Consider the following 9,480-nt stretch of genomic DNA (forward strand, 5'->3'; position numbering starts at 1 on the left):
AGACCCAAAGGTTTGGTAACTTAATAAAGGCTGTAGTTTATTGCAGTGACCTAGGATTTTCAACTTAACTCTTTTGACTCCGAGTCCAGTCTTCTTTACCCTACATCATGTTATGTCTGAGAGATAATAGATAACAATATCTCTGTCAGAAGACATTAATAACAACTGAGTTGTTCTTTGCTAGATAATTGATGACATAAACTTAAACAGTGAGGGAACACATGAGGTGGGAAGTCAGCTTCCCCTGGCTTTCACTAACCTGAATTTTCACCTCTTTCTGTCCAGGTCCACCTGTTTTTGCCTCATGACTGGGAAAGTCCTTGTCTACATTATACCTTTCCTAGAAAGGCATTCTGATCCCCCTAGTTCTCTTGGCCTAAGTGTTACAGTCAAGAAGGAAAGACAACTGCCTATCAGGAACTGGAAGAGAGAAACTGCTGCCAATAGGCCAAATGAAGACAATAAATTCTCACCAACCCTGAGTTTGTAGGTGAACACAAGAAGGCAGAACTGCTGGGCTGTTATTCCCAAACTTATACTGTGGGTACAGAATTGATTATCTTGCTATGAAGAACACCACATTATCCAGGTAAGACCTCTTTGCAGCAGAGCAGTACAACTTTGGGGGTTTGATATATCCTCAATGTCTTTACATATAAGTCCCTCCCTATGAAAGATTTCTATGTCAGGCCATGCTGCAAGTTGTCTGAGGGGTGGGAGACATGATTCTACAACTCAAGGCCAATGAAAACTGTCTATTTAATAATACCTTCCAAAATACCAACCCTCATCCCTATAGATTGGGCAGGTTTTCTCCCCCTGACTGAGAGATGACAAAGTCATCACTGGGGCCTTCACTGTCCCTGGTCCCTTCATTGTCCTAGGGGACTAGGGCTCAAGTTCACCTAGAAGCCTCTTAGTCACCTAAGGGCATAAAAGTCCCACCAACGTGTAGTTGAAACCCTTCAGACTTGACAGATATCCCCAAATCCCTGTCTACTCACCACCCAATTCACCATACCCTACTCTGCTGACCCCAATGGGGCGGGGGTAGGTGGGTTCATCCAGGGTCATATCGTTAATAAGTATTTTTTTGTTTAGTTGTTTCAGTCATGTCTGACTCTTAATGACCCCATTTGGGGTTTTCATGGCAAAGATACTGGAGTGGCTTGCCATTTTCTTCTCTAGCTCATTTTACAGATGAGAAACTGAGGCAAATAGGGTTAAGTGACTTTTCCAGGGTCACACAGTAAGTGTCTGAGGCCACATTTGAACTCAGATTTTGCTGACTCCAGGTATGGTGCTCTATCCACTTCACCATCTAGTTTCTTCTACTGATAAATATACAAGGGACAATTGAACCAAGGTTGTCCTGATATAGTTTAGTGCCCTATCCACCATACCACAGGGGCTTTTGTCTTCGTAGTAGATTCAGTGGAGGGGTTTGGAGGTATGGGATGCTACATATACCCAAACTAAATGCTACAATTTCCTTGTTAAATATCCTTTCTATGTTAGAGATAAGTAAATCTTTTTTTTCTTAACTATTTTTATTATTATTAATTATCATAATTATTATTATTAACCTATCTCATTTTGTTTGATCATCAAACTGGAGTCAAGCCTGTCCATTACAAAGCCCTTGCCTATTTCCTGCCTGTTTCAGATATCAAGGGACCCTAACAATCAGTTACTGAAGGACCCTAATATTGAATGTCCTTAACTTTTGAATTTTTCACAAAAGAAAATTTTATTGGAAACATTAACGGAACATAAGCAAAACCATAAAACAGTATATACAGTGACTACAATAAGAATGTAAGTGGAAAGAACAATGAAAGAATAAAAACTTAACACTGAAATTATAATGACTCAACTTGGCCCCAAAGAAGGGAGACAAGAAGACATCTCCCTGACCTCTCTGCAGAGGCAAGGGACCAAGGGTTGGGAACATTACAGAGAGCATCTGACCTTTTTGATAGGTTGGTTTTCCTGAACTTTCCTTTTTTCCCTTTTGTTCTTTATTGTAAGAGATAGAACTCTAAAAGGGCTACAGTGGGAAATACAGAAATGTAGGTGATATAAAAGCAAAACATATCCATTAAGGTCTTTTTAAAAAAGAAATCTGAGACTTCACTTCCCTTCCTTCACTACAGAACCCTGCATATATTGTCAGATTTAATTATGCAGGTTAGTTTTGCTAAACTGTTGTTTTCTTCTTTTTAATTTTTTTTCCAATTTCAAGTATTGTATTCTGTGAACTTAAACATTAACAAAAGTTAAGCAGAATGTAAACTACAGATTGATGAGTTTGTTTAATTCAAACAGAATATACTCAGAAAGCATAACTTTTTTCATAATCTAAGACACTTACAATGTGATAAACAGTGTAGGATAGTAAATGACTTAAAAGTTGTGTAGTCCGCTGAAAAAAAACTTGTAAATTTATAACGATACATACATATTCCTCCAACAATTCAGCGCTGGTCTGCAGAGGACTTCTGCTGTCTTTGTGGTATATAAACACTAACTTTCCAAGGCCAATTTTTTAATTTCATGAACTCAAGTTGTTTGACTGTTCTGTTGAAGTTGAGTGAAGTTAACAAAACATACAACTTCTTCAGTTTCCTTTTTCATCATTCACTTCAGGAGCAAATCATCACTGTACATTCTTATATTTTGTAGGACGTACATACATTTGGCAATAACTTCTTCTTCCCTTTCCCTTTTTTACCTCCCTCTCCTTGTTAAAGACCTTGGTCACCACCTCCTGTTTTTTGTGTCCTTGTTTTTAGTTTGGGTATCATTTCAACTGCATACATTACTGACTTACTTTGTCAATTGGAATCCGTCTTCCCTCAGCAATGGTCTTCTTGTTATTTAAATATGCAGGATAAATGCAAATAAACCCATCCTTATCTGCTGGATACCAGCTTATGCCATCTCCCAAGGAACTTAATGATCAAGTCCAGGGGGCAAGAAAGTCACAGTTGTCCCTTCTTTGGGAGTGAAAATGGTAACACTGGGAAATGAAGGTGATATTTTAAAAACCAATAAAATATTAAAAATATAAATTAAAAGAATAACAAAACAAAAATAAAATTTAAAAACATAGACATGGACTAGTTTACAGAGGTGAATAAAAGAACAAAGTTTAGCAACAGATTGGTTGGATTGGCAGTTTTCAATATGCCCAACCTCTCTGCCTATTCTTGGCCTTAGCCCTATCATGCCTAAGATGCAAGACCAGGCCATTCTAGACTGAAGTAGATTCAGGTTAGCATCAGTAACATATCTAATAAAACCTTGTAGATTCCCTGCTTCTTCCAGAAACTTCATATTACTCTTCCCTTCATATACAGGGCCCCATGTCTTCCCTTCTAGTCCTAGGTTTGACTATATTCTTGGTCTATAAGGGTTTTGGTCCCTGCAGGTCTTACTTTTAGATTCTGGACATCCAAGTATTCCCCATAGTTGGAGTCTCAAAACAGTGGGGGGGAGGGTAATGTAACCCATGGATATCACAGGAGGTCATCCTCATTACTGATTTTGCCTAATACCAGAAAACAAACCCTGGGCAATGGAAAGTACCAAGCACAGCTATTACAACGAAGGGGGCGGGGGGGAAAGCCAGAGAGTAGAGAAGGTAGTTAATACCACACCCAAGGTATCCAAAATATCTATCAGGCTCCATCCTAGTGAACTCCTTCAATCACCCACAGGAAAATTGCATACTTCTTCCCCTAAATCTCCCACCCAATGTTGTCCCCCAGCACCAAATACATATAAAGGAAACTGAAATGTGGCTTAGTTTTAGACCCTTCTTGGCTGCTTTGTATGAAAATTCACAGTTTTAAAGGGCACCTAGGTGGTGCAGTGAGTAGAGCACTGGCCCTGGAGTCAGGAGGACCTGAGTTCAAATCCAGCCTCTGACACTTAACACAAAAACTAGCCATGTGACCTTGGGCAAGTCACTTAACCCCAATTGCCCTCAGAAAAAAAAGAAAATAAAAGAAAATTCACAGTTTTACCAGAGACCTTCTACCTCTGACCTAAATATTAACACCTGCTCTGATCCTTACTTGCCCTAGTTGAAGAAGACATTTTCCTCTCTGGTCCCAAAGATTTCTCCCCTGGACATCAAGATATTCTGAACGGATATCTGAGTTTTTCTTTCTCCTGTCCAGGAGGATCCCTTCCTTCCAGACCCTGTGAATGAGCCTCATCCCTAACTACATTTTCCTAGTCCGCTATAGTTTGTCTCAAGACACTTTATTTAGAAGTGGCTACATCATATAGTGGATAGAGTACTGGGTCTGGAGTCATGAAGACTTGAATTCAAATTTGATTTAGACACTTACTACTAATTTGATTCCAGGAAAATCACTTAAACTTTACTTGCCTTAGTTTAAAAAAATAACACCTACCTACCAGGATTGTTGCAAAGGGTCAAATAAGATAATATTTGTAAAACACATAGCACAATGCCTGGCACATTGTAGGTATTTAATAAATTATTGATTCTTCTTCTTCCTTTCAACAATACAGGAAAATCCCATATAAATGCCAGCCCACATGCTACTCCTGGGGTTGGAGTTCTCAGGATTAGCCCAGGTGCACCACTAATTCCTTTCATTTCTTGTATAATTGGCTCCACTTCCAAACAATAAAAGTTAGCAGATAGAGTATGGGATAAGCTGATGTCAAAACAGGGTCTGTGAGTAGCTGAGGAACACAAAGAGATAGGGAAAGGAAGTTGACAAACTGAAGCTATGGGAATAGACAAGTTCAGACACTCGAGACATAGATCAGCATCGAAAAAAGGGCTTAGAAGGCCTAATGATCAGGCCAGTCACATTGGAAATAGAGGTTATAGTGAACCCAGTAGAGCCACCCTAAAGAGAACTACAAACTCTGGTGTATTCCCAATTATACTGCCTTGGGGATCTCCTACCTCAGTGGTTCTTTCTTTCTGTATTCAAGGTAATGAATAAACTAAAAGATCATGTAAATTAAAGCTGCCGCATCTTTAGTCATGGAGTAAACACTCTGCTAAAATTCTCATACAAGGCCTTTTAAAAATTTCCATCAGTTGCTCTTATTGGAGCTACTGACACAAATTGTTGCCTTCCTGATTTCTGATTGTAAAACCATTAGATTCTGAACTAAAGTCATTTACTGACTACCCAACCAAAGGGCCCACGTATCCTGTTAATACTGACTCTAGTCAGACATGAGACCAGCAACAGGACCAGAAAGGGGCTAAAGTCAAGGGCTCTGCATGGAACAAGCTATAATGTTGGCCATCTGCTGTGGTGAGGGGGATCAAAAGAGACTAGCATGGAAAAGGTCATAGGAGTGGTGGGAGGTGGGGCATTATCACCCAAATGCAAGGAGGCAGGAGCCTAAAGCATGGAGGTGTGTATAGTCAAAAAATATTAGTGAGCAACATTGGAGCTTTAGGGTTAACATTTCAAAAAAGATAAGGAACATAAAAAGCTAAAGAAATCAGATATCCGAATGTTGTTGGACTCGTGGATAGGAAGGCCAGTTAAGATCTAGATGGGTGGTAATGAGCCTCTATCCAAGGATGGTGGCATTAGGAATCTTAAATAGATAGTATGAGACTATCTAAGCATATTCTTCATAGCGTTTGTCTAACATCCTATAGCACTTTATCAGTCTAGTAACCCTGTAGGAGAAAATATCTAACATGGCTTTTTCTTAATTAATCTATGGTAGCTCATACCAATTACTATTTCCCTTCCTACATATTTACAAACCATTTGTTCAATCAGCCATTCTAACTTTCTGCTTGGTGTCATAAAATTAAGATGGAGGACTGGAAGGGACCATAGAGGTCCTCACTTTACAAATGAGGAAACTGAGAGCCAGAGAGATGAAGTAATGTTTCCAAGTTTATAGTTTATAATTAGAAGATGCTGAAGATCAAGTTCAACTTCCTAAATTATGTACAAGCTGCTTTATTTTTTTTAAATTGGGACAGTTCCAGTACTACAGCACATCAGCTAGTATACACCATTCTTCAAAGATTGCTGTTAGCAACCATGTCAGGAGATTGGGATGTTGCGAGCCTGGAAAGCAGTCCAGGTCCTGCATTTAACACAGGAATACCCTTTCCATAGCTCTTGCCAGTTTGGGGACAGCTAATAAGTGACTGGTCACAATTCCTTGAATGACATTTAGGGCTGTCACGAAAGAGGTATGCTGTTGGTGTATATATGACAAGTACTGGTTGATATGCAGCCAGCCTTGGTGTAGAGAGTGCTAATGCATGGTGGGGGTCTCAGTGGTCATGGTAATCATGAACAATGAGTATATGTGGGAGAAAAAAGAGACTGTGAGGAAGAATAATGGCAGCAGTCACCTTTACTTTCAGTCTCCTGTGCTGTTATCATAGTGGGTCAGGACATGTTCAGCAGTCTCAGTTGTTAGTATCTCCAATAGATACACCAATATACTATCCAGAATATACCAAACAATGAGTTATCATATCAGACTTTGCTTTGTATAATATAGCTGAAATGTGGCACACAGCTGATCTCACCTCCAGTTTCCATTCCTGAGAATACCAGCAGGGAAGGGGCCTCACCAGGCTACCTTACAAATCATAAGTATAAATTCTTGCGGTATCCTAGAGTTTCTTGCATTCACTTAGAGTTCTAAGTCAGGTAATGTCTATAATAAATTCAACAAAGCTAAGCACTTGGTATAGGTTCTGAGAATACAAAGAGAAAAACAAAACAATCTCTGCTTTCAGGGGACATATAATGTACAAACAGAAAGGTAAATGAATCCAAGTAAGTTGAAGGAGAGTGTATTAGCAAGTTTGGGGACAGGAGGACATGGGGAAGAAGCAGCACTTAAACTGAGTACAGAAAGAAAACAAATATTCTCAGAGATGGAATTAAAAATGAATCACAGGGGGTGGCCAGGTAGCTCAGCAAGTAAGAGCACCGGCCCCAGTGTCGGGATGACCTGGGGGATCAAAACCAGGCTCAGATATTTAGCACCACACCCAGAAAAAGCTGGCCATGTAACCTTGAGCAAGCTACTTAACCCCAATTGCTTAAAAAAAAATTTTTTTTTAATGAATCACAGGCCTGAGCGGTGGCTCGTGTGAATGTGCTAGTCACCGGCCCCTAGGAACCATCGTGGGTTCCAGTCAGTGGCAGTAGAGAAGAGATATCTCACAAATACCTCAGACGGCTTGAGACTTTGGATTGCCTGAATGGCCCTGGGAGAGAGAGGCCAGAGAGGACATGTTTTACCTTTCTTCATATCTCCAGCACTTGGCAGAGAACCTGGCACATAATAGGCACATTTAATTCAATAAACATTTGTTAGGTGCCTACTCTGTGCTAGGCACTGTGCTAAGTGTTGCGGACAATAAAAATAATAATAAAAAAGACAGTCCCTGCTCCTAAGGGGCTTACAATGTAATGGGAGAAAACAACACACAAAAGAAAGCTGGAGAGGGAAGAAGGGATTCGGGGGGAGGGGGGAGGGTACCTGGTACATACATGGCCATATTGTTCTGTGGAGTTGAAGCCAAGCAAGTAGCTGATGGAAAATGGAAAATAAATGCTTATTGCCTGTTTGACTAACTGCTGAAAATGCATGTGACAAAATTTAGCAACCGATTGGCTCTGTGCAGTTGGTGAGATTTAGGAAACAAAAATGCAATGCTGGATGACTAGAAGAATGGTAGTACCCTCCACAATAATAGAAAAGTTCTTAACTAGCTGTGTGACCTTAGACAAGTCACTTAACCCCAATTGCCTTGCCTTCCCCCCTCCAACCCCCCCAAAAATAATAGAAAAACTCAGAACTTTAGTTTTCTCATCTGTAAAATGGAGATTATCTCCCTCACCAGATTGATATGAGAATCAAATGAGAAAACAAAGATAAGCCTTAAAACCAAATGACAGAAGGTACTATTTTGGAAATCAAATATTTATGTCAGTAGCTTAAATACCTGATACCTACTCTTTGAATTTGGCCAGAGAAATAAAGGTGACTAATGTCAACTTAACTTAATTCTTGGGTTTTCTCATTCGAGATCATCTTACCTGAATTCAGCTGTGAGATGCTGGCTGGCCAATTAAAGCCATAACTGCTTCAGAGTCAATAGAGTGGGCCGCCAGTCTCACGCAGGGCAGGCCAAAGGTGCTCATTTCTACAGATCTTGATCAGTCTGCGGTCACCTCTGACTTGCTCTCTTGCCCCTTCCCACATATCCACCTGCCCATTCTCTCATCTCTAGCCTGCCTTTCTGTTCTGCTTTCTTTCTGACTCTCTCAAATGTATATACCTGCTATTCTCTCCACCTGTCCTGACCTCAGATCCCTCTCGTTTCATGGTTAACTCTTTTCTGTGACACAGAAAAGCCTTTAACACAGACTTCCTGCTGTTTTAGCCTACTTCCTCTGGATTTCCCAGACTTGACCTACATACTGTTTCTGTCCCTCTCTGGAGTGTTGATGGAACCCCAGTTGAGTGTAAGTAGATCACTGCTGGCCTTGAGGAAGGCTTCTACTGCCCTCTGTTGGCACTAGTGAAGCACCTGTGTGCTCCTACACCTGGGTGCAGCTACACTTAATCCTGTTGTCCTCAGGCTTCACCTTGGCTGATGTCATGGACCCACCCTTTTCCTTATATCTCAGGGTTCCAGAAATGCCTCTAGTTTCTTGTGTTAATAAATACAAATGATGTCATAAAATGAAGAATCATAGTTACATAATGGCTTATCCATGAACCAAATATAGCCTTTGTAGGTGACCTGCATCATGAGCTTTCCATGTTATAAGGAATCTTTTCTTCCCTCAGGGTACAATTTCTGTGCCACCTCCTCTCTTCCTCCTAACCCCCATAGCACCTGTTCTCTCATGCTTTATTTTTTGTACTATATTCATCTGTGTACTTGTGTTTCCTACTTCCCCCACCAATAGAGTATAAGCTTGTTGAGGGAAGGCATTGGTTTGGATTTTTACTTTGTATCCCTAGCACCTGATATAGTGCTTAGCACATAATGGATACCTTTGAAATTTATTGAATTAAATTGGGATGTACTCTGTATAGTTATTTATATGATAGATGATTTAACCTGAAGCATACCTGAATCCATGCTGGGTGACTGCAAGAATGGTGATGCCCTCCACAACAACAGAAAAGTTTAGAATGGAGATGCCCTCCACAATAACAGAGAACTTCAGAGCCTCAGTTTCCTTAAGTATACCTGAATCCATGATGTAATAAAGGTCTGTATGATGAGGATTTAGCATGTACCCATTTTATAGGTGGAAACACTGAGATAAAGGGCTAGCCTGCTCACTATGTTTCTTACTATAAAGCGGGAGATCATCTTTAAACATTGACGAAAGCTGTCTGAAAACAAAGTGTCAGGCAAATCAGAACCAGTTTAAAAATAATAGGACACAGTAGATTTGGGGCTCTCCT

The 9,480-nt window shown here is 40.2% G+C and overlaps 1 pseudogene; it reads right to left on the bottom strand.

Moving 5' to 3' along the window:
* Nucleotides 1-2,672: 2,672 nt before the first annotated feature.
* Nucleotides 2,673-9,269, bottom strand: LOC138143046 (signal recognition particle 19 kDa protein pseudogene; annotated as a pseudogene).
* Between the last annotated feature and the right edge of the window lie 211 nt (nt 9,270-9,480).

The sequence above is a fragment of the Petaurus breviceps genome, unplaced genomic scaffold (assembly GCF_028583685.1).
Source record: "Petaurus breviceps papuanus isolate PSGF00001 unplaced genomic scaffold, PetGlider_PUasm1.0 90625, whole genome shotgun sequence".
Lineage (NCBI taxonomy): Eukaryota > Metazoa > Chordata > Mammalia > Diprotodontia > Petauridae > Petaurus > Petaurus breviceps.